General features: G+C 40.6%; 1 protein-coding gene across 9 annotated transcripts in view; it reads right to left on the reverse strand.

Annotated features, from left to right (window-relative positions):
- Positions 1–27,872, reverse strand: part of NR3C1 (nuclear receptor subfamily 3 group C member 1) — an 807,313-nt gene that overhangs the window by 608,962 nt on the left and 170,479 nt on the right. For 8 of the 9 annotated variants that reach the window (XM_079916194.1, XM_079916195.1, XM_079916193.1 and 5 more), the window contains one exon: positions 9,231–9,371. The gene's annotated coding sequence lies outside the window, so the exon portion shown is untranslated. Of the gene's footprint in view, positions 1–9,230; positions 9,372–9,788; positions 9,805–27,872 lie in introns of those variants that run through there. The other variant, XM_079916199.1, reaches the window with a different exon arrangement.

Genomic DNA, 27,872 nt, shown 5'->3' on the forward strand with positions numbered 1-27,872 from the left:
GCTTAAGATAATTCTGGACTTCAGTTCTCCCTGAAAATGAGAAAATATTTCTATTATTTTATTTTAGTAGCAGAATGACTAGGACCAAAAGCCACTGTTGCATTAGCAAACAGATTTTAGGGCATTCATTTATTCATTCATTTACCCAGGATTAAACAAACCGAGCAGCTTCAATGAACAGAATGCTGTTCCTGTCCCAGAAGATACTGTGGAAAACAAGTTAAATAGTTTTCTTGTCCTTTCTGAGCTTATACTCTAGCAGAGGAGATGAGAATTAAATAATGACCATAAATGTGGGAGAGTCATGGCAGAGGGAGCATGTGGAGGTGAGTAGGGAGACATCTCTCGCCACCCTGATTTGACTTCCTACAGTGAACAGGAGCTGCCCTGAAAAAAGGGACCCCAAGGACCAGTCATAGGCAAAAAAAGTAGAGAGAAAAGCTATAGAGAGCTTAGAGAATCCCAGAACAGGGAGAACTACTACATCATGTGATTGTTGAATAGATATTTGGACAAAGTGAAACATTTTAAAGGGCTTTTTAAGTTACACTATGGGTTGCAGTGTGATGAATTAGCCAGGAGCAAGACTGGAAACAGAGAACTGTGATAGTGGTAAAAGGGGTGGAGAAAAGTGATTGGATTGGAGTTCTGTTTAGTAGGTAGAGGCAGCTGGGTTGAATGGACATCTGTTAAGAAGGAAGAATTAGGATAGAAGAAGTTGAAGCGAAAGTTTTCAAGGGTGATTTTCAAGTTGCTGGACAGGGGAACTTGGGGAACAACGGTGCCATTCAATGAGATATGGAAGCAATTCTGGAAGAGAAGCTTCTTCAATTAGAGTTCAGTTTGGTCATAGTGGGTCTGAACAGTCTATGAGACATTCCAGTGGATATGAACAGTAGGTAGGAACATCTATGTCTGGAGCCATTGGAATGGATGATGAGACCAGCCAGAGAGAGGGCACACAGAGAAAGAAGTCAAGGGGCTGCAATGGGCTTGAGAGAAGAGAAGTCTACATAGGAACTACGAGCTGTCAGAGGGAAAAGAGTCAAAACAGGGTTCTGATGGTGCAGAATCCAAAGAAGGGCAGTCTTTCAAGAGGGAATTATGATTGGAGTCTAAGGTCATAGAGATACTAATAAGGACTGAGAAATGTCCATCATATTTGGCAGTTAGGGGGTCATCGATGACTTGAGCAAATAGTGTGTTCAGTGAACTCGAACGCTTGTCCCCTGCATTGGCAGGCGGATTCTTAACCACTGCGCCACCAGGGAAGCCCCCGGTTGTTTCTTCAATGTGTCCTCACTTTGAAAGCTAGAAATTTCAGCCAAAGTATGTGTGGCCTTGATGACTGGAGGAAAGTTTTCTATGGGAAAGAGGTATTTTAGATGACGTGATGCACTGTTGTGACCAGAAAGGGCATTTTACCTCATGTTATACAGAATAAAATTTTAGAAAAAAAATTTTCAAGCATTTCACTAAAAGAATATGAGAAAATTCCACTGCTAAGTGACTGAGCTTTCCTCCCACCACCTCCCCACACCTTTGTTTTTGTCTCATGCTTTTCAAAGCTCCAGTAGTTGCCAGGTTTACAATACTGTCTTTCATTCCTGAGCTCAAAAGGTTTTTCTATTTGTTTTTTCTCCTTTTTTTCCTCCAAACACACTTATACAGTAAAACGTGTTTTCCCAGTAGTCTTCGGATATTGACAAAATGCCAACTGTTTTTTTTTTAACTATGCAAAAAACCTTTTTAAAACATGGCTTAAGATAGTAGTTTCTTTCTGCTTATCTTTACATCTTCTTTCCCCAGTTAGGTTTATGGATGATGCCCAATATTGGTCCCAAGTGTGAGATCCCAGCTCATTCAGAGTTAAAGCTTTAAAGCTTCTTGAAGCTATAGAGGGCAGTTAGAAAGAGTGGCTAAGGAGAGGCTCCGGGCTTACCTCTGTACCACGCTCTTCGGAGGTGTCCTTCATTAAGATTACATGTAGGGGCTGCACGATAATACAAAACCAACTTAGATTAGAGCTCCAAATCCCACACCTGCAATGACACTTTGGCGTGGAGAAATCTGTAAGTAGTACAAATGCAGCCTCCAGAATGACTTTCGTCAATGGAAGGAGTTTATTATATATCAGGTGCTATTTTCTCTTTTCACCCTGCTCTTTCTTCTTTCGTCAGTGAAAAGACTTCTGGAGGAGAGCTACGGTTGTGGAATGGTAAAATTTGAGTCAAATGTGAATAATGAAAAGATTTTTTTCACTTTGGCTCCTTTTGTTTGACCACAAAAATCTTGTGTCAAACGTTTATACTCACTAGACAAACTTCTTGGAAGTAGAGCTTATAATTGCTGTCTTTACTTTTTCATTTCTCATTCATTCTTTGATCTGGACTTTTAAAAATTACAAAACTAATATAGGGTCAAGTAGTAAATAATTTTTTTAAAAAAACTTAATATTCTCTACTGCCTTCTTTTCTAGTACTCTCTTCCCGCCACCAAGGGAGCCGATAATAATATTTTGGGGTGTTTCTCTCTATACCTTTCTCTACTCTCACGTCTAATCACTCTTCAGACTACTTATTGGTCACTAAAGTCAAATATTCATTTCTTTTCAGTCCTTATATTATTTGACATCTAAAGAACATTGGACATGGCTCATTCATCTTTCTCAAGACCCTCTCTTTTCTTGTTTTTCATGACCTTATACTTTTCTCATTTCTCTCCTACCTTCCTGGTCATTCCTTCCCAACATTTGTTACTAGCTCTCATTCCTCTGCCTGCCTATCAATTTTAGTGTTCTATTCCATACAGGAATACCATTTCTCAGGAAACTCCATGCATGGAACTAAAGAAAATTTTGGACAAAACGAGAATTCGTCCTATGTCTTCATTTTTTTTTTTTTTTTTTTTTTGTGCGGTACGCGGGCCTCTCACTGTTGTGGCCTTTCCCATTGCAGAGCCTGTGCTCCAGACGCGCAGGCTCAGCGGCCATGGCTCATGGGCCCAGCCGCTCCGCGGCATGTGGGATCTTCCCGGACCGGGGCACGAACCCGTGTCCCCTGCATCGGCAGGCGGACTCTCAACCACTGCGCCACCAGGGAAGCCCTATGTCTTCATTTTATTGGTAAGGGAACGAAGGCAGAGAGAGGAAAGAAGTGACATATCTAAGGTCATTTCAGAGCCTGAAACTCAAATAATAGCTTGCTGACTTAAAATCCAGATCTTGACAAAGGTCGGCAACCTACCAGTTTCCTAGTATATTTCTTTTATTTCCTCTTCTTTCTTTCCCCTGCATGGTCACAGCAGAATTGCAAGGTAAACCTAACCTTGAAAGATGGCCTTTTATGATGGCAGCCATAGTATACTACATAGGAATTCATCTGGTGAAGCCAACAGAAAGAACTAAAGAAGACAGTTTGATTTGCTTTATTATCCTGAGAACAAAAAGGGTAAACATGCTCCTGTAAAGATTGGGATAAATTATAATTGGCACAGAAAGAGAGCTGACGTTACCTGTAATGAGGCTCCTCTCAGAAGCGTTTAGGAAGCTATAGGCACTGCGAGCAGCCATAAGTCAAACTCACCTAACAACTCAATTATAGCTTCTGGATTTAGGAAACAGAATGGACTCAGGACCCTCAGGCCAGAGAAAGCAAAGAACTAGAGGCAGCTAGTTATGCTAAGAGAGAGAAAGAGAGAAAGGGATAAAGAGATAGAGATAAAGAGAAAGAGACAGAGATAAAGAGAGAGAGAAAGGGATAAAGGAGGAGAGGGGCTGCTCTGGAATGAGCTGCCTTATGCTGAGGATAGGGCAAGTATAAGAGGAAGACAGATATCAAATGGCATACAGAGCAATGAGGCCCTGCAAGCAATAGGCCAGGGGTGGAGAACAAGACTCAATTCGATGCCAACTCCAGGTAGTGGATAATGAACGCTTGAATATTAGGGTTGAGAGAAGAGGTTTAGTCTGCATCTGAATTTAGCGAGAAAGATATTAAAACTGATTAGCAATATCTCTCATGCTTCAGGAAGAGGGGGAATTGTAGTGTATATATGCCATCTCTAGGATAAATTAATAAAGAAGAGAAGCTATATAAATTACTGATTATTTGACATAGAAAATAAGTATAATGTGACTTGCCATCTGTCATGCTAGAGCCAAAAGCAAATTTTCGGAAATACAGACCTGCTCAAATCACCTCTCTGATGGAAAGCCTTTAATGGCTCCACACTTAAGAATGAATGATTCAGAGGCCCTACGTGTTTTGCCTCCTATCAAGCTTGCCCTGTGCTCCCTGTACTAGGTCCTCTCCAGCCACTTGGAGCTCCCTTTTCACACTTCTTTTATATCTCAATGACTTCGCACATGGTGGTCCCTCTGTCTAGAATTCCTGACCCTCACCATTCCTACTTGTTCCTCAAATCCCAGGCTCAGGTATCTTCTCTTCTGAGAAGCCTTCCTGAAACACACCTCCCTGTTCAAAGTTGATCCCACTCCCATTTTGGGGTATTACTTTATCTTGATTTGCAAAGCACTATCACACTGTGTTGTAATACCCGTCTTTCACTTAAACTGCAAGTTCCTTGAAGGGAGGTATTCTTCATCTTTGTTTCCTTAGCTCTCAACACTGTGGCTGGCACACAACATGCACCTGATGTTTTTGAATAAATGAAAGATGCATAGAATCATTAAGGGACCCTTCACGGAGTGGGTCAGAATTCAATACGATGCTGAAACGCTTGGGTCAAGTGACAGAGAGGAATGTCCATTGGTTCCCATGAAAACTCAGAATCTGAATACCCAGAGGATCCTGAATGGATTTCACGATAACTCAGCTTTTGCATAGCTGAGAACTCTTTTAGCTTAGACACTAATCCACCGCACTTGGAATTCTTGCTATTTGAAGAAGGAAATCTCACCTGACAGATGGATTAATGTTCAGGCAAACTGTATTTGCACAGCTGCAGGGTCTTTCTCAAATAAGATGTTTGAGCTCTCCTCTCTTTATGTAGGAAATTTGATGACCAGGTGAAAATATTAATCCATTTAGACAGAGCCTGGGGAACTGTGGGAAGCGCCATGTCCATTAAGGAACATTATTTATAAAAATTCCTTGAAAGGTTTCCCTCTTCTTTCTGGTGTATGTGTGTGTGTGTGTGTGTGTGTGTGTGTGTGTGAAAGTTTCTTTGGATTATAAATAAAGACCTTCAGAATTGACCATGAATCAGTGAAAAATGGCAGCTTGGATGGCCAGGCATCTAGACAACCCATGAGAAGCCTGACCACATGACGGACTCCGTGGCAGCTCTTAAGCTGTCAAAACACTGTCTGGTGGGGTTTGTCCTGGAGTTGTTACTTCAGTTCAGCTTCTCCTTGCCTGCAACCACTTTTCTGAGTGAAGAACTGCAGTAATGAAATTCAGGAGAAATACATTTTGGCCACAACCGCCTACAGTGCTTATTCAACACAGTGCTCACAGAGGAAATGAATTCACATGCGTAAGTCAGCCAGGGCCATGTGTGACCACAGGACAGACACCAGAAGTCTTCCCTATAAGTGGAAAGGAGCTGCATCATTTATAGGGGTTACCTTACATCCAAGTGAGATTTCTGGGGGCAGCCCTACTGGTGAAGCCTATGGCTTTGAGGCTTTGGCGCTGTAGATCTCTCCCTTTGTAGATTCACATGGGAAGGTTCTTAGCTCCTTCAATTACTAAACATGAACTCTCTGAGGTTCAGGATAGTGGGGGAGAGGTCTTGAATGGGCAGGAAAACAGGGCTTTGGGAACTGATGGCACATTAAATTCATACCATCAAACATGCAAGGAGAGTGGAGGCAGCTATGGTGACAGCTAAGGGGTTCCAGTCTTGGGGTTGAAGCTATTTTAAATAACAATTACAATGGAAGGGTAAGTGGGGGAAAAAAAGGTTCAGCTGTGCTGTACAGTTCTACTTTTAAGGCTTTCCATGGTGCCTAGCACCCTTCTTTGGAACAAGTGAGCTGGTTGAAAAATCAAAGTCAACTGTTAACAAGTAAAATAAAAAGGAGAAAAGGTTGGGCACATGGAGAAAAACTGAAAACATGTCCAAATATTCTGGACAAAAAGTCCATGTGTCCCAGGATCTTTGGGTCTGGTTAAGAGAACGATCTTTGCTTCTAGGTAAACATACTGTCACATCTGTATTCAGTGGCAGAGAAGAGAGAGAGAGAGAGAGAGAGAGAGAGAGAGAGAGAGATCAAAGTCCAGGTCAGAGACCCCAGTGCTCAACATCTGAATAATCCACTGCTGTTACCGTTCGGTAGAAATATCCCAAGAGTTCCAAACTGGTGCAGCTTTAAGAACCAAAAGCAGCCAAATCACACACAGCCCCTGCTATTCTAGGTACAGAGGAAACCTCTTCCTAAAATATTTTTCTCCAAAGTATTTTTTCATTGTATCACTATAAAACTGTCTATGGAAATCAAGAACAAGAGGCAATATAAGAATGTAATAAAAGGCTTGGAATTCTAAAAAATGGGGAATGAAATAGCTTTAAAAGTCAAAAGAGTTCAATCCACAATGAGAGCGACTGCAGATCCACGACTGAGTCGATTGATCTGGAAATACTGGTTTTGCAGAAATAACCCCTTTCCCCTTCTATCTCCTTACCTTCTTCTCCCTACTTCCTTCTTCCTTTAGAAAGCACTGTAGTGGATAAAAGTTTTTCTTGGCTCATCGTTTTTTTGTGGAACCACCTCTTCGCAACTCTCAGTTCATTCAGTTTGAGTATCACGGATCTTACCCAATGGCTTTCAGGCTATGCCCGGCCAGACACGACCAGTCAGAACACTCCACCTCCCTAGTCAATGGTCATGTGCCCAAGCCAAGGCAATGAAAATATCCTGGCAACTTCTGCAGGAACTACTGGCAAAAAAGTAACTCTCTTCAGAGGGGTTGCTAATCTGAGGAGACTGCTTGAGAACAAAGCCAACAGGGAGAAAAGCTGAACTGAACAATGAGGCGGGAGGGTGAGCATGTGGTTGTCTAGTTGGAGGCCCCAGATCTCCCTTAAACGAGAAACATCCTCGGATTTCCAATTAAGTGGGACAATAAATTCCCTTTTTCGCTTAATGTAGTTTGAGTAGGGTTCTGCCATTTGCCAAAAAAAGTCTTACCTAATACAGAAGTACAGAACGAGCTGGACGTTCTCAGCTTGGAATTCAGACAACCCTAGCTAAGTTAAATGTCAGAAAACAAGGAATACCTGGGACACTGCAGTTACAGTTGACAGAAGGGAAGAACATGATCTCAATGATCTGATCAAAGCCCCTTCCAAACAACCCTCAAACTTTTTACAGTGTCATCGTTCATGTCTGCAGGCCTCTGGGTTCTTTCAAGACAGCATGGTGGCTTAGCAGATCGATAACCAGCTTCTTTACCCAGTTTTCTCCTTTGCTTCCCCTGAGCCTCACGTCATTCCCTCAGGCACAGGCCAGTGCTCCCATCTTTCTTACTTGGCTTCTCCTTTTCGTTTGCCTTTCTCTAGTGTAATACCCAGGACATTTTCATAGTTTGATGCCTCCTAACCCATCTATCCCACCAGACAGACTGCTCCCCCAGACAGCTGGGACTGCCCATATTCATGTGTAAATTCCTGGAACCCAGTACGGAGCCTGCCATACTAAATGTTGCATTGAACTGAATTTGAGGCTCAACTTAGACCTGCTCAGCGCCCAGCCTCTGCCTCCTTAAAACCCTTAGAGACTTTCCTGCCTGTGATCTCAGTCTGATACTGTTTCCTGCTTGACCCTGTCAATTGTAAAAACTCATGTCTATAAACACGCTTATTTATGTATTGAACACTTACCAAATAAGCACTTTATGTACTTTAAGCTCTTCAATCTTCACCATGGCCAGGCCTGAGAGGTTAAGTGACTTACCCAAGGTCACCCAGCTAGTAAGTGGAGTGGCCGGGGATTCAAAACAAGCAGCATGTTTTGAACTGGGGTATTACCAGCTCCTTACAGGCCAAACGTGCTTCATTTATATTGTCAAATTAGCCTCACAACAACCCTATTAGCTATGATTATTAGCCCCATTTTCCAGAAAAGACAACTGAGGCTCAGTGACATTAAGTTATTTGCCCAAGGTCGCCTGCTGCTAAGTAGGAAAGCTGAGATTACATCGCAGGGTGTCCAGAACCCGCATCCAATAAGCATTGTGCCCAACAACTGTCTATTAACTGATCGTTGATTGTATCAGAAGAAATTATCAGGTCATCTAACCTTTAATTAGCATTTGTTCTTCTCCTTATTGTTTAATAGGTATAACAATATCTACTTCATAAGATTGTCATACGCCCTTCAATCTATGTTTGTAAAGTTCCGAGAGCGTTTGGCATATAGTAAGTGCTCAACAAATGGTAGTTATCATTATTGTTTACTGAGTGCTTCTTGCGCCAGACACTGTACTGAGCACCTTACTTGTAGTATTGTATTTAATTCTACATCAACCTCATGAGGTAGGTACCAATATGATGCTCATTTTATAGATGTGGAAACTGAAATGGAAATTTCTCCTTGTGTTTCCTCACACTCAGCACAATGATCAAAAGATACGTAGCCTATTTCCCTAAATTTCACTTTAGAAAAATGTTAACTTGCAAATTACCTCACTCGGTATTGACTGGCAAGGATACTGAGGAGTATGTTTATTCATTTACAGCTAGTTATATAGGTACATTGTAGTCCTACAATTCAATTTAATTCTGACACTACTCAGAATTAGCACAAACCCCACAGGTTGAGGGCTTAGTCCACAAGACTCCTTTAGACTTCGGCCACAAATAGAGTCCCCAGGCTACCTGCATTCTGCTTGACTGCCTACAAATTTGAAGGTTCCCATGACCCCCCTAAGATTTGATAATTCACTAGAATGGCTCACAGAACTCAGAAAAACATTTAACTTACACTTGCCATTTTTATCATAAAGGATACAACTCAGAAACAGCCAAATGAAAGAGATGCATAAGGCAAGGTATGGGGTGGGTGGATAGAACTCAGGATCAACCACATGGAAGAGATGGGGGCGGGATGCAGAGCTCCCAGGCCCTCTCCAGGCATGCCACCCTCCTAGCATGGTGATGTGTTCACCAACCCAGAAGCTCTCAGCTTGTTGGTACCCAAGGCTGTACAATTAGTTAGTTGTTTGATAGAGTAGCATGGTACTAGCTGTGACTCTCTTACTTACAAAGTTTGGTGAAGAGATCGAGAGCCCAGTGGTCACTGGGTGGACTGGCCTCTTCTTGGATTCCATTAGCTCCTGGTCTTTTGCTGGTTCCTGAGGCATGGGCCTCGGCTTTGTAAATGAAGAGCTTGCACCTCTACAACTCTGTGGAGACAAAGGAGAAAGAAAACATATACTTACTGAGCTTCTACAGTATCTGGGCACCAAGGGCTGGACACATGAAGCTATCCCATCTGACACTGCTCTGCACCTGGCTAGCTGAACTGCTCAACAGCTAAAGGCGCAAACCTCTTCCTTGTCCCTGTTCTTCCTGATGCTGCTCACTGGGGTGAACTGGCACAAAATGAAGAAAGAGCTGGACATTTCCTGTTAATTTCAGCCTTGTAAATTATTCAGACTGCCAAAAAAAAAATCTATTTTGGGTCTAAAAGTATATGGACCAGTTGTCTGCACAGATTAAATAACCTAGATGGCTATGTGAGTTACTATAGCAGAAAAGAAAGTGGTCTCATCATAGATAGAGCCAATCCAGAAAGTTCAGGGGACAATAGATTTCTTTACCTTGCATGACCCGATTTCTTTGCTTCTTCATTTGGCTGGCTTAATTTTACTGTGCAATTTGCCAAATCCTCACTTTCCTTGGGCTATTTAAATAGTCACAATGTTGCCTTTTTATATAAAAGATTAACAAATAGACAACCAAAATCTGATGGAGGAGAATGACATGGGGAATAAAGGATTAATCAGTTCTGTCACTCTCACTTGGGCAGCAAAATCAAGCCTCTTGTTTGGGGAAACACTGCTGGATGGGATAATTTCCACATTGCCAGGCTGTTTTTCTTTTTAATATCACAGTTGATTTGCTGTGGCAGAGCCTGCTACAAACAGCTGGCACCATCACTGGTTACAAAATGTGTCTGCCAAACCACTCCGGGTAGAGGCAGTCACACTGTATTCTTTGATGGTGGGCTTCTTTGCCAGGGAAAAGACCTGCACAGAAAGAGCCTCATTCATCTCCCCTGCACCTCCTCATGGCCTGAACAAAGTGAATGTATCAGATTGTCTCTGTGGAAAACATTAGTAGGAACTTCTAGGCTCCTCTCCATCCAACACTGCTGTTGGACACTTTCAGCAGATGTTCCAGCCATCAGCTTCCTCTTATCCTTGTCCCTTGGTGCACGTGGCAGCAGAACCTCGGGAAAACGCAAATGGCTCACTTCTTCCACCAACGTGTTTCCGAAACACAAATGACAGCAGGTACCAAATGCTTTTGAATCCATCAGTAATGGTCAAACACTCCTGCCAGTTCCCTTCTGAGTAGGAAAAATGTAAAATCAGAAGGACCTAGACAAAGTTATAAACTGTAATCCTAGCTCTCTCCTGAAAAGTCTCAGATCAGTTTACTGTACTCGGCGGGAGATGATTATACTATCTTTTTTTTTCCTGTCTCCATTCACAGATGTCAATACGTGGTGAGTGGTTTCCAGAAATTTACTTCATTTTCAACTGCAAACAAGAGGGGAAGGCGGCCCAAGCCACATTCGCATACTGAGAGCTCAGCACTCTCTACTAAGAGCACAGCTCCGTGCCAGTGGACTCCTGGGTGCCAAGGCAAGAAAGCAAGGGCACATGATCTAAGGACACATTTTAAAACAAGAATTAAACTGTCACAGTACTTACGTCCTGTCTCTTTCTAAATCCTACTTAAAAGAATCAACCTCTCCCGTTAGGTGAAACAGACAGTGATTCAGAGTTAAAGGTGAATGAAAATGGAATATTTTCATTCACTTCAGACTCGTTTGGGGACTGATATTTCGTTGAGTGTAAAAAAAGAAGAATTTCCTTCTCAAAACTGGCTACTGACATTAGTGAATAACCAGATCAGAAAGAAGGAACTAAGAGTGGGCTGAGTGCTACAGCCCTCATACATTTGCACTCTCAGTCCTGCAAGTAATTTGGCTCCACTTGTCATTCATTCACATGTGCATTCAATGCTGAGAATTCACAGTGGCCTCAGAAATAAAAATCCTAGGCGATTTTTATTGTGTTCTTATCATGAACCAGATACTCTTCAAAATGCTTTGCTTGAATTAACGTATTAAATCCTCACGAAATGCTATGAAATAGGTACCGTTCTTAGCCCCATTTTACAGAGAGACAATGGAACCATTGAGAGGTTAAGAAATTTGCCCTGGGTAACACAGCTGGGGAGTCTGGAGCAAGGGTAAGGACTTAGTCTAATTTCAGAGCTGACATTCTAAACAGCTCTCTACTTGACGGCTGGCTGGTGGGCTAGTATTAGAACAGGACTTTAGAGCAGCCAGGAAGCTACCCAGTGAGCCATTTCTGCTTCTGAAGGGTTTATTTTTATACCCTACTGCCTTCTTTACAGGGAAGTTTTGGGGATGAACACGGGAAGTGTCCTACTGGCAAGAAGAAACAGACGACTCATGTTGAACAGGGAGCGGGGGTGGGGGGGGGAACGCTTTTGAGCCACAAGGATACCATTTTTCACACTGGAGGAGGTCACTGAATGTGTCACAGTAGAGAAATGGATTTTGAGAGGTCGCATGGATAACAGTCCCACCTTTGGGGAGGACACTCTGCTGCCAGAAAGATGATCTAAAAGAATTCTTGCTGCAGCAAGGGGACTGGGCTACTTGTGTTGAACTGTGCCCAGGAGCACATGCTTTATAAAGTTGATCAGATGTCCTGTTTGCTCAGGCCTTTCCAGGTATTTTAATGGCCCTGAAGAGTGTACTACAAATCACCTGGATGTAGTTCCGGGTCCCCTGTCGACAAGTTGTAAATGGCTTTAGGTTACCTTGTGTGTTACCAGTTTGTAAACTGTCCAGGTTGCCAAATAAGTCAGAAGGCTTGACAGCCTGGCAATAACTCAAAGTTCTATATTCTGTCTTACATTTATTTATTCCAACGATTTTTCTTGAGTGTTTCTTTGGGCCAGTCATTAAGGATACCCGCACAAACAAAGCATGATCCCTTGCCTCAAGGAGATGACACTGAGGAAACTGAAGTTCCATGGGCTCTGAGAGAGGGCTTCCTGTCCTCTGCTCCTATGCCACTCAGGCTGGGCATGATGTGGAGTAAATAGGTTTTCACTTTTCTCTTTCTCTGATGCTTTGTCTCCCAGGTCTCATCCCTCCCTCCTACTTGACTGGTTGATGACTTTATACTGATCCAGTGTTAGACAATTTCTAAATACTAATAAAAAATAATAATAGCTCACACTATAAAAGCTCTGCACGTGGCACACATTTCATCCTGTCCCAATCCTTTGAAGTAGTTTCTGTTATTCTCCTTATTTTCTACATAAGAGAATTGAGGCACAAGAAGTTAAAATATGAGCCCAAAGTTCAAATGTTAATCAGTAGTAGAACCAGGCAGTTTCCCTTCAAAGCACATTGTAACAACCACTGCTGTACACCGTCTGCTTGATAAATACTGCCATTAAAAAGAACCTTGCAAGAAGAGATAAGAAAGAAGCTGATGCAGAGATGGGGAAAAGAGGCTAGGCGAAAAATCAGAGCAATCGTCAGCACTCAGTGAGTGTATAGAGATGATCTTGAATCCTCAGAGCCTCACTGCTGGATGGATATTATTTTACGTATGAGGAAATGTATACGGCAGAACCAGGATTTGAATCCACATCAGCTTTCCCTCCTTGTGCTCCTTTTACTGCACCATCCTGCTTCCTGGTGACAAGCAGAATTGCACAGAGCATGAAGACAAATTCTGTCTCCAAATGAGAGACCATTGCTGAGATTCATAAGATGAAACTACAATTTCCTGGAGAATATCAAAATTAGACAATCTTAGAGATCACTCAGCATAACCATTTGCCTGATAATTTATCCTTTGGCAACATTCCCATAAAGAAGGTGCAGACAAATTTGGGAATTAGAATGTCTGATGCCCTCCCTGCCCCATCAAGAAAACACAGCTAGAGAAAATTTGCTTGAAAGCCTAAATGTTGATCCAAGCATTGGAAAGACTCTAGAGTATAGAGACGTCATATGTTTCTTCACTCAATGAGGCCTCTGCCTAGGAAATCACTTTGCTGGCTCAACACTGGCATCTTGCATTGTTTGCCCATGTCAATCTGATCATAATTTGTTCCATCAGGGGAAATTTCTCAGACTCTTGGACCCAGAACTAGTATTGCTGGAGTCTTGCTGCCTCTTTGGTGATGCAAGCTTGTCAAAGTTGTCATTTATTGTCAGAGCGTTAGCTGTGGTTAGTAGAAAATAATTTTTCTGGTTAGACAGACACACACAGAGACACAAACGCACATGCTGTGTGGGGAAACCACAACCTCTGCTCTTATTCTGAGGGTGTTCTATCTGTTCTAAATCTTGCACGGACCTGCCGCCACCCTTACATATCATTATTTGAGTTGCTCAGTGTATCTCTTCACTTGTCAGTGAGTTTTGTCATCCATAATTTTCTTTTTCATTGCTTTTGTGGAAAGTCTTGCCTTAAGAGGATCTGAATGCCTCCAGCTCATTTTTTAAAGGCAAGGAAACAAAAGAATAAGAATAGATAATAATAACAATTGATTGCACACACTCCGGCAGACACTGAGCTAAATACTTTGCATGTATTAGCTCATTTAATCCACACAAAAACGCTAATGAGGTAGTTACTATTATTAACCCCATATTATAGATGATTAAAGGCCTAGGTTATGCAACTTGCCCAAAGCACAGGGACTCAGCTGCGATCAAACTATAGCCTAATGGACCTCAGCTTGCATCCCTGTCTCCCTCTGCTTCTTTAAATTATGCCAGGCTCTGTTTAGTGGAGGGTAAATGCTTTTAATTCCCTTTGAGTTTAGTTATTTTGGAATGGATAAAGAAGGAAATATTTGGTATAATCCTTATTTCCCTATAATTGTAGCATGAGGATTTTGCAATATGATTTAATTTTCCCGGTTACTTAAATATCAGGTTCATAACTTGCCACTCACATTGCTTTGTGTACTTAATGGGAATATCTTCTTGAGAAAACTATATGTGTAAAAAGAAATGTAGGCTTGAACAGAAGCAAGAACTGCAATCCTGCAGCCTGTGGAATAAAAACCACATTCACGGAAAGATAAGACAAAATGAAAAGGCAGAGGACTATGCACCAGATGAAGGAAAAAGATAAAACCCCAGAAAAACAACTAAATGAAGTGGAGATAGACAATCTTCCAGAAAAAGAATTCAGAATAGTGAGAGTGAAGATGATCCAGGACCTCAGAAAGAGAATGTAGGCAAAGATTGAGAAGATGCAAGAAATGTGTAACAAAGACCTAGAAGAATTAAAGAACAAACAGAGATGAACAATATAATAACTGAAATGAAAAATACACTAGAATGAATCAATAGCAGAATAACTGAGGCAGAAGAACGGATAAATGACCTGCAAGACAGAATGGTGGAATTCACTGCCGCGGAACAGAATAAAGAAAAAAGAATGAAAAGAAATGAAGACAGCCTGAGACCTCTGGGACAACATTAAGTGCAGCAATATTCACATTATAGGGGTCCCAGAAGGAGAAGAGAGAGTAGGAAGGACCCGAGAAAATATCTGAAGAGATTATAGTCAAAAACTTCCCTAACATGGGAAAGGAAATACCCATCCAAGTCCAGGAAGCGCAGAGAGTCTCAGGCAGGATAAACCCAAGGAGAAACATGCCGAGACACATAGTAATCAAATTGACAAAAAGTAAATACAAAACAAAATTATTAAGAGCAACAAGAGAAAAAATGACAAATAACATACAAGGGAACTCCTGTAAGGTTAACAGCTGATTTCTCAGCAGAAAACTCTACAAGCCAGAAGGGAGTGGCACAATATATCTAAAGTGATGAAAGGGAAAAACCTACAACCAAGATTACTCTACCTGGCAAGGCTCTCATTCAGATTTGATGGAGAAATCAAAAGCTTTACAGACAAGGGAAAGCTAAGAGAATTCAGCACCACCAAACCAGCTCTACAACAAATTCTAAAGGAACTTCTCTAAGTAGGAAACACAAGAGAAGAAAAGGACCTACAAAAACAAACCTAAAACAATTCAGAAAATGGTCATAGGAACATACATATCGATAATTACCTTAAAAGTGAATGGGAAAAAAAAAAAAGTGAATGGATTAAATGCCCCAACCAAAAGACACAGGCTTGCTGAATGGATGCAAAAACGAGACCCATATATATGCTGTCTACAAGAGACCCACTTCAGACCTAGGGACATGTACAGACTGAAAGTGATGGGATGGAAAAAGATATTCCATGCAAATGGAAATCAGAAGAAAGCTTGAGTAGCAATACTCATATCAGATAAAATAGACTTTAAAATAAAAACTGTTACAAGAGACAAGGAAGGTCACTACATAATCATCAAGGGATCAGTCCAAGAAGAAGATATAACAATTATAAATATATATGCACCCAACATAGGAGCACCTCAATACATAAGGCAAATGCTAATAGCTATAAAAGAGAAAACTGACAGTAATACAATAATAGTGGGGGACTTTAACACCTCACTTACACCAATGGACAGATCATCCAGACAGAAAATTAATAAGGAAACACAAGCTTTAAATGACACAATAGACCAAATAGATTTAATTGATATTTATAGGACATTCCATCCAAAAACAGCAGACTACACTTTCTTCTCAAGTGCACACAGAATATTCTCCAGGATAGATCACATCTTGTGTCACAAATCAAGCCTCGGTAAATTTTTTTTTTAAAAGATATTTATTGGAGTATAATTGCTTCACAATACTGTGTTAGTTTCTGTTGTACAACAAAGTGAATCATTCATAAGCATACACATATCTCCATATCCCCTCACTCTTAAGCCCCACTCCCACCCTCCCTATCCCACCACTCTAGGTCATTGCAAAGCACTGAGCTGATCTCCCTGTGCTATGCTGCTGCTTTCCACTAGCTATCTATTGTACATTCAGTAGCGTATATGAGTCAATGCTACTCTCACTTCGCTCCAGCTCCCCATCCCCTCCCCTCCATGCCCTCAAGTCCATTCTCTACGTCTACTCCTTTATTCCTGCCCTGCCACTAGGTTCTTCAGTATCATTTTTTTTTAAGATTCCATATATATGTGTTAGCATACAGTATTTGTTTTTCTCTTTCTGACTTAATTCACTCTGTATGACACAACCTAGGTCCATCCACCTCACTAAAAATAGTTCAATTTCATTTCTTTTTATGGCTGAGTAATATTCCATTGTATATATGTGCCACATCTTCTCTATCCATTCATCTGTCGATGGACATTTAGGTTGCTTCCATGTCCTGGCTATTGTAAATAGTGCTGCAATGCTGCATGTGTCTTTTTGAATTATGGTTTTCTAAGGGTATATGCCCAGTAGTGGGATTCCTGGGTCATATGGTAGTTCTATTTTTAGTTCTTTAAGGCACCTCCATACTGTTCTCCATAGTGGCTGTATCAATTTACATTCCCACCAACAGTGAAGGAGGGTTCCTTTTTCACCACACCCTTTCCAGCATATATTGTTTCTAGATTTTTTGATAATGGCCATTCTGACCAGTGTGAGGTGATACCTCATTGTAGTTTTGATTTGCATTTCTCTAATAATTAGTGATGTCCAGCAACTTTTCATGTGCCTCTATGTCTTCTTTGTTGAAATGTCTACTTAGGTCTTCTTTTTTGATATTGAACTCCATGAGCTCTTTGTATATTTTGGAGATTAATCCTTTGTCCGTTGTTTCATTGGCAAATATTTTCTGCCATTCTGAGGGTTGTCTTTTCAACTTGTTTATGGTTTCATTTGCTGTGCAAAAGTTTTGAAGTTTAATTAGGTCCTATTTGTTTATTTTTGTTTTTATTTCCATTACTCTAGGAGGTGGGTCAAAAAAGATCTTGCTGTGGTTTATGCCAAAGAGTGTTTTTCCTATGTTTTCCTCTAAGGGTTTTATAGTGTCTGGTCTTAAATTTAGGTCTTTAATCCATTTTGAGTTTATTTTTGTGTATGGTGTTAGGGAGTGTTCTAATTTCATTCTTTTACATGTAGCTTTTCAGTTTTCCCAGCACCATTTATTGAAGAGGCTGTCTTTTCTCCATTGTATGGTCTTGCCTCCGTTGTTGTAAATTAGGTGACCACATGGGTGTGGATTTATCTCTGGGCTTTCTATCCTGTTCCATTGATCTATATTTCTGGTTTTGTGCCAGTACCATGCTGTCTTGATTACTGTAGCTTTGTAGTATAGTGTGAAGTCAGGGAGCCTGATTCCTCCAGCTCTGTTTTTCTTTCTCAAGACTGCTTTGGCTATTCGGGGTTTTTTGTGTTTCCATATGAATTGTAAAATTTTTTGTTCTAATTCTGTAAAGAATGCCATGGGTAGTTTGATAGGGATTGTGTTGAATCTGTAGATTGCTTTGGGTAGTATAGTCATTTCCACAATATTGATTCTTCCAATCCAAGAACATGGTATATTTCTCCCTCTGTTTATGTCATCTTTGATTTCTTTCTTCAGTGTCTTATAGCTTTCTGAGTACAAGTCTTTTGCCCCATTAGGTAGGTTTATTCCTAGGTATTTTATGCTTTTTGTTGCAATGGTAAATGGGATTGTTTCCTTAATTTCTCTTTCAGATTTTTCACCATTAGTGAATAGGAATGTAAGAGACTTCTGTGCATTAATTTTGTATCCTGTTACTCTACCAAAGTCATTGATTAGTTCTAGTAGTTTTCTGGTGGCATCTTTAGGATTTTCTATGTATAGTATCATGTCATCTTCAAGCAGTGACAGTTTTACTTCTTTTCTGATTTGGATTCCTTTAATTTCTTTTTCTTCTCTGATCGCTGTAGCTAGGACTTCCAAAACTATGTTGAATAACAGTGGTGAGAGTGGACATCCTTGTCATCTTCCTGATCTTAGGGGAAAGGCTTTCAGTTTTTCACCACTGAGAATGATGTCTGCTGTGAGTTCGTCACATATGGCCTTTATTATGTTGAGGCAGGTTCCCTCTATGCCCATTTTCTCTAGAGTTTTTATGATAAATTGGTGTTGAATTTTGTGAAAAGTTTTTTCTGCCTTTATTGAGATGATCATATGGTTTTTATTCCTTAATTTGTTGGTATGGTGTATCACATTGATTTGCGTATATTGAAGAATCCTTGCATCCCTGGGATAAATCCCACTAGATCATGGTGTATGATCCTTTGTGTATGTTGTTGGATTCTGTTTGCTAGTATTTTGTTCAGGAGTTTTGCATCTTGCTCATCAGTGATATTAGTCTGTTTTTTTGCCTTTTTTTATGATATCTTTTTCTGGTTTTGGTATCAGGGTGATGGTGGCTTCATACCCTCTGCAATTTTTTGGAAGAGTTTGAGAAGGATGGGTGTTAACTCTTCTCTAAATATTTGAGAGAATTCACCTGTGAAGCCACCTGATCCTGGACTTTTGTTTGTTGAACTATTTTTAATGACAGTTTCAATTTCATTACTTGTGATAGGTCTGTTTATATTTTCTAATTCTTCCTGCTTCAGTCTTGGAAAATGGTACCTTTCCAAGAATTTGTCCATTTCTTTGTGGTTGTCCATTTTATTGGCATATAGTTGTTTGTAGTAGTCTCTTATAATCCTTTGTATTTCTGCAGTGTCAGTTGTGATTTCTCCTTTTTCATTTCTAATTTTATTGATTTGCATCCTCTCCCTTTTTTTCTTGATGAGTGTGGCTAAGGGTTTATCAATTTTGTTTATCTTCTCAAAGAACCAGCTTTTAGTTTTATTGATATGTGCTATTGTTTTCTTCATTTCTATTTCATATATTTCTGCTCTGATCTTTATGTTTTCTTTTCTTCTACTGACTTTGGGTTTTGTTTGTTCTGCTTTCTCTAGTTGCTTAAGGGTAGGGTTAGATGGTGTATTTGAGATTTTTCTTGTTTCTTGAGGTGAGACTGAATTGATATAAACTTCCCTCTTAGAACTGCTTTTGCTGTGTCCCATAGGGTTCGGGTTGTTGTGTTTCTGTTGTCATTTGTTTCTATGTATTTTTTAATTTTTTCTTTGATTTCTTCAGTGATCTCTTGGTTATTTAGTAGCACACTGTTTAGCTTCTATGTATTTGTGGTTTTTACAGTTTTTTTTCCTGTAATTGATTTCCAATCTCATAGCATTTTGGTCAGAAAAGATGCTTGATACGATTTCAATTTTCTTAAATTTTCTGAGACTTGATTTGTGATCCAAGATGTGATATATCCTGGAGAATGTTCTGTGCTAACTTGAGAAGAAAGTGTATTCTGCCAATTTGGGGTGGAATGATCTCTATCTGGTCTTTTGTGTCATTTAATGCTTGTGTTTCCTTATTTATTTTCTGTTTGGATGATCTGTCCATTGGTGTAAGTGGGGTGTTAAAGTTCCGTACTATTATTGTGTTACTGTCAATTTCCCCTTTCATGGTTGTTAGCATTTGCCTTATGTATTGAGGTGCTCCTATGCTGCATGCATAAACATTTATAATTGATATATTTTCTTCTTGGATTGATCCTTGATTGTTATGTAGTGTCCTTCCTTGTCTCTTATAACATTTTTTATTTTAAAGTCTATATTATCTGATACAAGTATTGCTACTCTAGCTTTCTTTTGATTTCCATCTGCATGGAATATGTTTTTCCATCCCTTCATTTTCAGTCTGCATGTGTCACTAGGTCTTAAGTGGGTCTCTTGTAGACAGTATATATGTGGGTCTTGCTTTTGTATCCATTCAGCCAGTCTGTCTTTTGGTTGGGGCATTTAATCCATTTAAATTCAAGGTTATTATTGATATGTATGTTCCTATACCATTTTCTTAATTGTTTTGGGTTTGTTTTTGTGGTTCTTTTTCTTTTCTTGTGTTTCCCACCTAGAGAAGTTTCTTTTGCATTTGTTGTACAGCTGGTTTGGTGGTGCTGAATTCTCTTAGCTTTTGCTTGTCTGAAAAGTTTTAGATTTCTCCATCAAAACTGAATGAGATACTTGCGGGGTAGAATAATTTTGGTTGTAGGTTTCTCTCTTTCATCACTTTAAGTATATCCTGCCACTCACTTCTGGCCTGCAGAGTTTCTGCTGAAAAATCAGGTGATAACCTTATGGGGATTCCTTTTTATGTTATTTTTTGTTTTTCTCTTGCTGCTTTTAATATTTTTTCTTTGAATTTAATTTTTGTTAGTTTGATTAATATGTGTCTTGGTGTGTTTCTCTTAGGGTTTATCTTGTATCGGACTGTCTGTGCTTCCTGGACTTGGGTGACTATTTTCCTTCCTATGTTGGGGAAGTTTTCCTCTACATACTCTTCAAATATTTTCTCAGACCCTTTCTTTTTCTCTTCTTCTTCTGGGACCCCTATAATTCGAATGTTCGTGTGTTTAGTGTTGTCCCAGAGGTCTCTGAGATTGTCTTCAATTCTTTCCATTCTTTTTTCTTTATTCTGCTCCTCGGCAGATATTTCCACCATTTTGTCTTCCAGCTCACTTATTCATTCCTCTGCCTCAGTTATTATGTTATCGATTCCTTCTAGTGTATTTTTCATTTCAGTTGTTGTGTTGTTCATCTCTGTTTGTTTGTTCTCTACTTCTTCTAGATCTTTGTTAAACATTTCTTGTATTTTTTCAATCTGTGCCTCCACTGTATTTCCGAGATTCTGGATCATCTTTACTATCATTACTCTGAATTCTTTTTCAGGTAAGTTGCCTATTTCCTCTTCATTTATTTGGTCTTGTAGGTTTTTACCTTGCTCCTTCAACTGTGACATATTTGTTTGCCATCTCATTTTCTTTTCTTTTTTTTTTATGAGTGGTATTGTGTACCTATCTTACTGGTTGTTTGGCGAGAGGTTTCCAACACTGCAGTTTGTAGGCTGTTGTGTAGAGCTGGGTCTTGGTGCTGAAATGAGGACCTCTGGGAGACCTCACTCTGATGAATATTCCTTGGGGTCTGAGGTTCTCTGTTAGTCCAGTGGTTTGGACTTGGAGCTCCCACCGCAGGAGCTTCAGCCCAACTCCCAGCTTATGAACCAAGATCCTGCAAGCCACACAGGGTGGCAAAAATTTAAAAAAGGAGTACAATAACAAAGTAAAAAATAAAATTAGACTAGGAAACTAAAAGCTATGTTAGAAAAAAAATAAAAGTAAAAATATAGATGAAACAACAACTGGAAGGTAAAACAGAGCCACAATAGGAAAAAAAGGGAAGAGAAAAAACAAAAAGGTGGAAAAGGCCTTGGCTGTGGATGGCAGGGTGTAAGCAGGGGTAAGGTTTGGGCGGTGGGCAGGGCTTATGCTTAGTACCCACAGGGCTGGAAAAGGTGGGGGGATGGGGGGGTGGGGGTGGAGTTTAGGCTCAACAGAACAGAAGGGGTCCAGGCATGCCTCCCATCTCTGGTCTCAGAGAGCAGGGCACACCACCTGGGAGCCCAGCAGGCTTCCCTTGGCTCAAGTGAGTGGGCAAACGCCCTCCAACCCTCTCCTGCTCCTCCTGTCCTAGAGGGCCCCTCCCGCTTGCCTCTCCTGATCTCCCTAGTCTCCATCCTATATCCCTAGGACCCATGCGGCCTGGAGTGGGCTTTGGAGGGCGGGAGATCCACCTGGGAGCTCAGCAGGCTCCCTGGGCCCCAGTGGGCAGGGGAAATGCCCTCTGCTCCTTTCCAGCTCCTCTGGTCCTGAAGGGCCCCTCTGCCGGCCTCTCCTGTTCTCTCCCACCCTCCCTTCTATGCCCCCAGGACAAATCCAGCCTGGAGGGGACCTCTGAGGGCATAGCCCCTGGCCCGAGAGCCAGGCAGACTTCCCTGGCTAATTGGGCACGGGAAATGCTGGGCCCACTCCCCCTGATCTGAGCTCTTGAGGGTCCCTCAGGTGTGGGAAACCCTCCCCCCTCTCAGCTACCCCTCAGGGGTGCCTGTCCTGTCTGGCCTCCACTTCTCCTCCCACTCAGCCCCCCCACATCCTACTGGTTCGCTTAGGGGTTCTTCCCATCTCCTTGGGCATTGGGGTCCCCAACCAGCATCCGGCAGGCACCCTAGTTGTGGAGAGATGCAAACTCTGCGTCTTCCCACATGGCCATCTTGACTCCTCCCAGAAGCCTTGGTAAATTTAAGAAAATTGAGATCGTATCAAGCATCTTTTCCAACCACAATGCTATGAGATTAGAAATCAGTTACAGGGAAAAAATGTAAAAAACACAAACACATGGAGGCTAAACAATATGCTACTAAATAACCAAGAGATCCCTGAAGAAATCAAAGAGGAAATCAAAAAATACCTAGAGAAAAATGACAATGAAAACACGATGATCCAAAACCTATGGGATGTAGCAAAAGCAGTTCTAAGAGGGAAGTTTATAGCAATACAATCAATCCTACCTCAAGAAACAAGAAAAATCTCAAATAAACAATCTAACCTTACACCTAAAGGAACTAGAGAAAGAAGAACAAACAAAATCCAAAGTTAGTAGGAGAGAAATCATAAAGATCAGAGCACAAATAAATGAAATAGAAATAAAGAAAACAATAGCAAATATCAATAACACTAAAAGCTGGTTCTTTGAGAAGATAAACAAAATTGATAAACCTTTAGCCAGCCTCATCAAGAAAAAGAGGGAGAGGACTCAAATCAATAAAATTACAAATGAAAAAGAAGAAGTTACAATGGACACTGCAGAAATACAAAGCATCATAAGTGACTACTACAAGCAACTCTATGCCAATAAAATGGACAACCTGGAAAGAATGGACAAATTCTTAGAAAGGTATAACCTTCCAAGACTGAACGAGGAAGAAATAGAAAATATGAACAGACCAATCACAAGCACTGAAATTGAAACTCTGATTAAAAATTTCCAACAAACAGAAGTCCAGGACCAGATGGCTTCGCGGGTGAATTCTATCAAACATTTAGGGAAGAGCTAACACCCATCCTTCTCAAACTCTTCCAAAAATTGCAGAGGGAGGAACACTCCCAAACCCATTCTACAAGGCCACCAGTACCCTGATACCAAAACCAGATAAAGATACTACAAAAAAAGAAAATTACAGACCAATATCACTGATGAACATAGATGCAAGAATCTTCAACAAAATACTAGCAAACAGAACCCGAGAACACATTAAAAAGATCATACAGCATGATCAAGTGGGATTTATCTCAGGGATGCAAGGATTCTTCAATATATGCAAATAAATCAATGTGAGATACCATATTAACAAATTGAAGAATAAAATCCATATAATCATCTCAATAGATGCTGAAAAAGCTTTTGACAAAATTCAACACCCATTTATGACAAAAACTCTCCAGAAAGTGGGCCTAGAGAGAACCTACCTCAACATAATAAAGGCCATATACAACAAACCCACAGCAGACATCATTCTCAATGGTGAAAAACTGAAACCATTTCCTCTAAGATAAGGAACAAGACAAGGATGTCCACTCTCACCAGTCTTATTCAACATAGTTTTGGAAGTCCTAGCCATGGCAATCAGAGAAGAAAAAGAAATAAAAGGAATCCAAATTGGAAAAGAGGAAGTATAATTGTCACTGTTTGCAGATGACATGATACTATACATAGATAATCCTAAAGATGCCACCAGAAAACTACTAGAGCCAATCAATGAATTTGGTAAAGTTGAATTGGAAGAATCAATGTTGTGAAAATGACTATTCTACCCGAAGCAATCTACAGATTCAATGCAATCCCTATAAAATTACCAACGGCATTTGTTTTACAGGACTAGAACAAAAAAACTTAAACTTTATATGGAGACACAAAAGCCCCGGAATAGCCAAAGCAGTCTTGAGAGAAAAAATCTGAGCTGGAGGAATCAGGCTCCCTGACATCAGACTATACTACAAAGCTACAGTAATCAAGACAGTATGGCACTAGCACAAAAACAGACATATAGATCAATGGAACAGGATAGAAAGCACAGAGGTAAACCCACACGCCTATGATCAACTAATGTATGACAAAGGAGGCAAGGATATACAATGGAGAAAAGACAGTCTCTTCAATAAGTGGTGCTGGGAAAACTGGACAGCTACATGTAAAAGAATGAAATTAGAAGACTTCCTAACAGCATACGTAAGAATAAACTCAAAATGGATTAAAGACCTAAATGTAAGACTGGACACTATAAAACTCTTAGAGGAAAACATAGGAAGAACACTCTGACATAAATCACAGCAAGATCTTTTTTGACCCACCTCCTAGAGTAATGGAAATAAAAACAAAAATAAACAAATGGGACCTAGTTAAACAAAAGCTTTTGCACAGCAAAGGAAACTATAAACACGTTGAAAAGAAAACCCTCAGAATGGGAGAAAATATTTGCAAATGAATCAACAAAGGGCTAATCTCCCAAATATATAAACAGCTCATGCAGCTCAATATTAAAAAAACAAAAAACACAATCAAAAAATGGGCAGAGGGGCTTCCCTGGTGGCACAGTGGTTGAGAATCTGCCTGTTAATGCAGGGGACACGGGTTCGAGCCCTGGTCTGGGAGGATCCCACATGCCGCAGAGCAACTAGGCCTGTGAGCCACAACTACTGAGCCTGCGCGTCTGGAGTCTGTGCTCCGCAACAAGAGCAGCTGCGATAGTGAGAGGCCCGCGCACCGCGATGAAGAGTGGCCCCCGCTTGCCACAACTAGAGAAAGCCCTCGCACAGAAACGAAAACCCAGCACAGCCATAATAAATAAAAAATAATAATAATAATAAATGGGCAGAAGACCTAAATAGACATTTCTCCAAAGAAGACATACAGAGGGCCAAGAGGCATATGAAAAGCTGCTCAATATCACTAATTATTAGAGAGATGCAAATCAAAACTACAATGAGGTATCACCTCCCACCGGTTAGAATGGGCATCATCAGAAAATCTACAAACACCAAATGCTGGAGAGGGTGTGGAGAAAAGGGAACCCTCTTGCACTGTTGGGAGGAATGTAAATTGATACAGCCACTATGGAGAACAGTATGGAGGTTGCTTAAAAAACTAAAAATAGAATTATCATATGACCCAGGAATCCCACTACTGGGCACAGACCCTGAGAAAATCATAATTCGAAAAGACACATGCAGCACCCCAGTGTTTATTGCAGCACTATGTACAATAGCCAGGTCATGGAAGCAACCTAAATGCCCACTGACAGACGAATGGATAAAGAAGATGTGGTACATACATACAATGGAATATTACTCAGCCATAAAAAGGAAGGAAATTGGGTCATTTGTAGAGATGTGGATGGACCTAGAGACTGTCATACAGAGTGAAGTACGTCCGAAAGGGAAAAACAAATAACATATATTAACACATATATGTGGAATCTAGAAAAATGGTACAGATGAACCAGTTTGCAAGGCAGAAATAGAGACACAGATGTAGAGAACGAACGTATGGACACCAAAGGGGGACAGCTGGGGGGGTGGGGTGGTGGGATGAATTGGGACATTGAGATTGATATATATACACTAATATGTATAAAATAGATAACTAATAAGAACTTGCTGTGTTAAGAAAAAAAAAAGAAAAAAGAAATGTAGGCTCTGTGAGAGAGGGGGATTAACTACTATATCCTCAGAACCAAGAACATGTGCCTGCTCCATGGTAAGTGGTCAGTAAATATTTATTGATTAAATGGATGAATAAGAGGTTTAAAGAGTCACAAAGGTGTCTGTCTCCCTAAAAAGATCACAATAAACTACTTGAGGTCACCACCGCTGAAATCTGGGAATAGTGTTATATTTATTGAAAGGTCTCCTGACCTTCGGCTGAGAAAAAGTCACATGTGTTTGTGCTTCTGTGTGAAGTATCTATGTCTCTTTGGAAGTAGAGGGCCTGATAGAGAGGAAAGGAGGGGTAGACAGGCAATATTATTTACAGTTGTAACCCTATTAAAGCCATGGTCCATGCGGTTCAGTCCATGAGAAACTTGAAATTCAAAGTGCTATCATTCAAATAGGAGTCCTAATAAGGTGTGCATCTTTCAAGCAACATAAATGGGACTAGTATTAAAATTCTCTGTTCTCGCCTATGGACTCAGAAATCTCTGGAACATCTCTTCCTCTCTCCAGAGCCAACTCCCTCATCACCTACTCCACTCAGCCTCTGTAATCCCTCTTGATTGACAACTCTTCCTCATCTCCATGCTTTGCCTTCCCACACAAAGGACTCCCAGTAGGTTATTTCCCTACTGCTTAGGGTTCTCTACAGAATAAGATGTCCTCTGTGCTTTTTTGCTTTTTTCCTTCATCTAGTCTCCTAATTCAGCATCACCAGTGGAAAAGCCCTCTGTGGAGGATGAGGGAGGGGAAGAGTAGGCAAAGTCCAAACTGTTCTGCACACAGAGAGGAGGGGAAAGGCTGTGGACATGTATAGAAAGATACTTTCATCCTTTCAGTCATAACTCGACTGTCGTGCCTAACTAGAGTGTTGCTCCCAATTCTACAGTAGTTTTAAGAGTCCACTAAAATCCTATTTTTCAAATAGCATACATCTATCTACAAAAGAACTTTTACTTTCCAGAGAGAAATGGCATTTATAAATCCCTAGGCCAAGATTAGAGCAATGTTTCATCACAGCTCTTAGCTTTCTACATTATTTTTTAGCTTATTTTCTAATTCAAACCAGCATTTAGTCATTTTGTGCAACATAGATTTAGGACCTAAATCCTTATCTGCAAATAGATTTAGGATCTACGGTCCTTTTTTCCCAGCACAGCCTAATTGGCTGGTACTATATTAAACTGAAAATGCTCACTTGCTGTAGCCACCCTCCTTGTGCACATCAAAACTTCTCATTGTCACACTTCTGCCCAGATATTAATAACATGAGTGGGAAGGAGAATAAATGCATGAAGTGCTGCTGCTCAGTCTTTTTAAGCCTTTGGAGCTTTCCTCTTCTGCTTTGGCTGAAGATGAGGTGAAGATTAGGCACACTGGGAGCCCAGCTGTCTTAGGGAAAAACCCTAAAGGGAGAATCCATCAATTGAAACAAGTTTTTGGATCCCAAGATGGAAACCTAGATGGAACCAATTTTTACGCTACAGCACTGCCGTCAGGACTGGGCACATCAGGATAACAAGAGGCAGATGGTTTTCAGCAAAACGAAAAATTCGAGGGCACCACACATACAGTCACAGTTTCCAAACTTTGAAGGAATTCTGCCCCTGAAAGTATATCTGTTTAATCTCTCCCAGGGCAAAAGGCAAGGAACCCTCAAGGGCATCATATATTTCTTTTAATAAAAAGTTGGCCCTTGTACTTTGTAGATGCAAACATTTATCAGTCTTACGGCCAGAGCAGTGGAAGTTTGCTCCTGGGAAGAGAGAGTTCAGGGAATGATGTTCCATTTATTGAAGGAAGAGGAAGATGCAGATCTAAAAAATGATAGTCCTGGAAATAGATATTCGCAGAGATGACCTAAGGAGACATTGGAACTGCAAGAGGCCGAGGGCTAAGGCCATGTGCTCTAGATCAGAGGTGGCATCAGAAAGGCTGCGACGACCCTCAGCCCACAGATATGATTATTGGGTACTTGAAATGTTTAAAGAAACACATTTGAAATAAATAGATGCTGACATTTTAAAATTAGGAGATTTCACATAAAAAATATT

The sequence above is a fragment of the Stenella coeruleoalba genome, assembly GCF_951394435.1.
Source record: "Stenella coeruleoalba genome assembly, chromosome: 3".
NCBI classification, from domain to species: domain Eukaryota; kingdom Metazoa; phylum Chordata; class Mammalia; order Artiodactyla; family Delphinidae; genus Stenella; species Stenella coeruleoalba.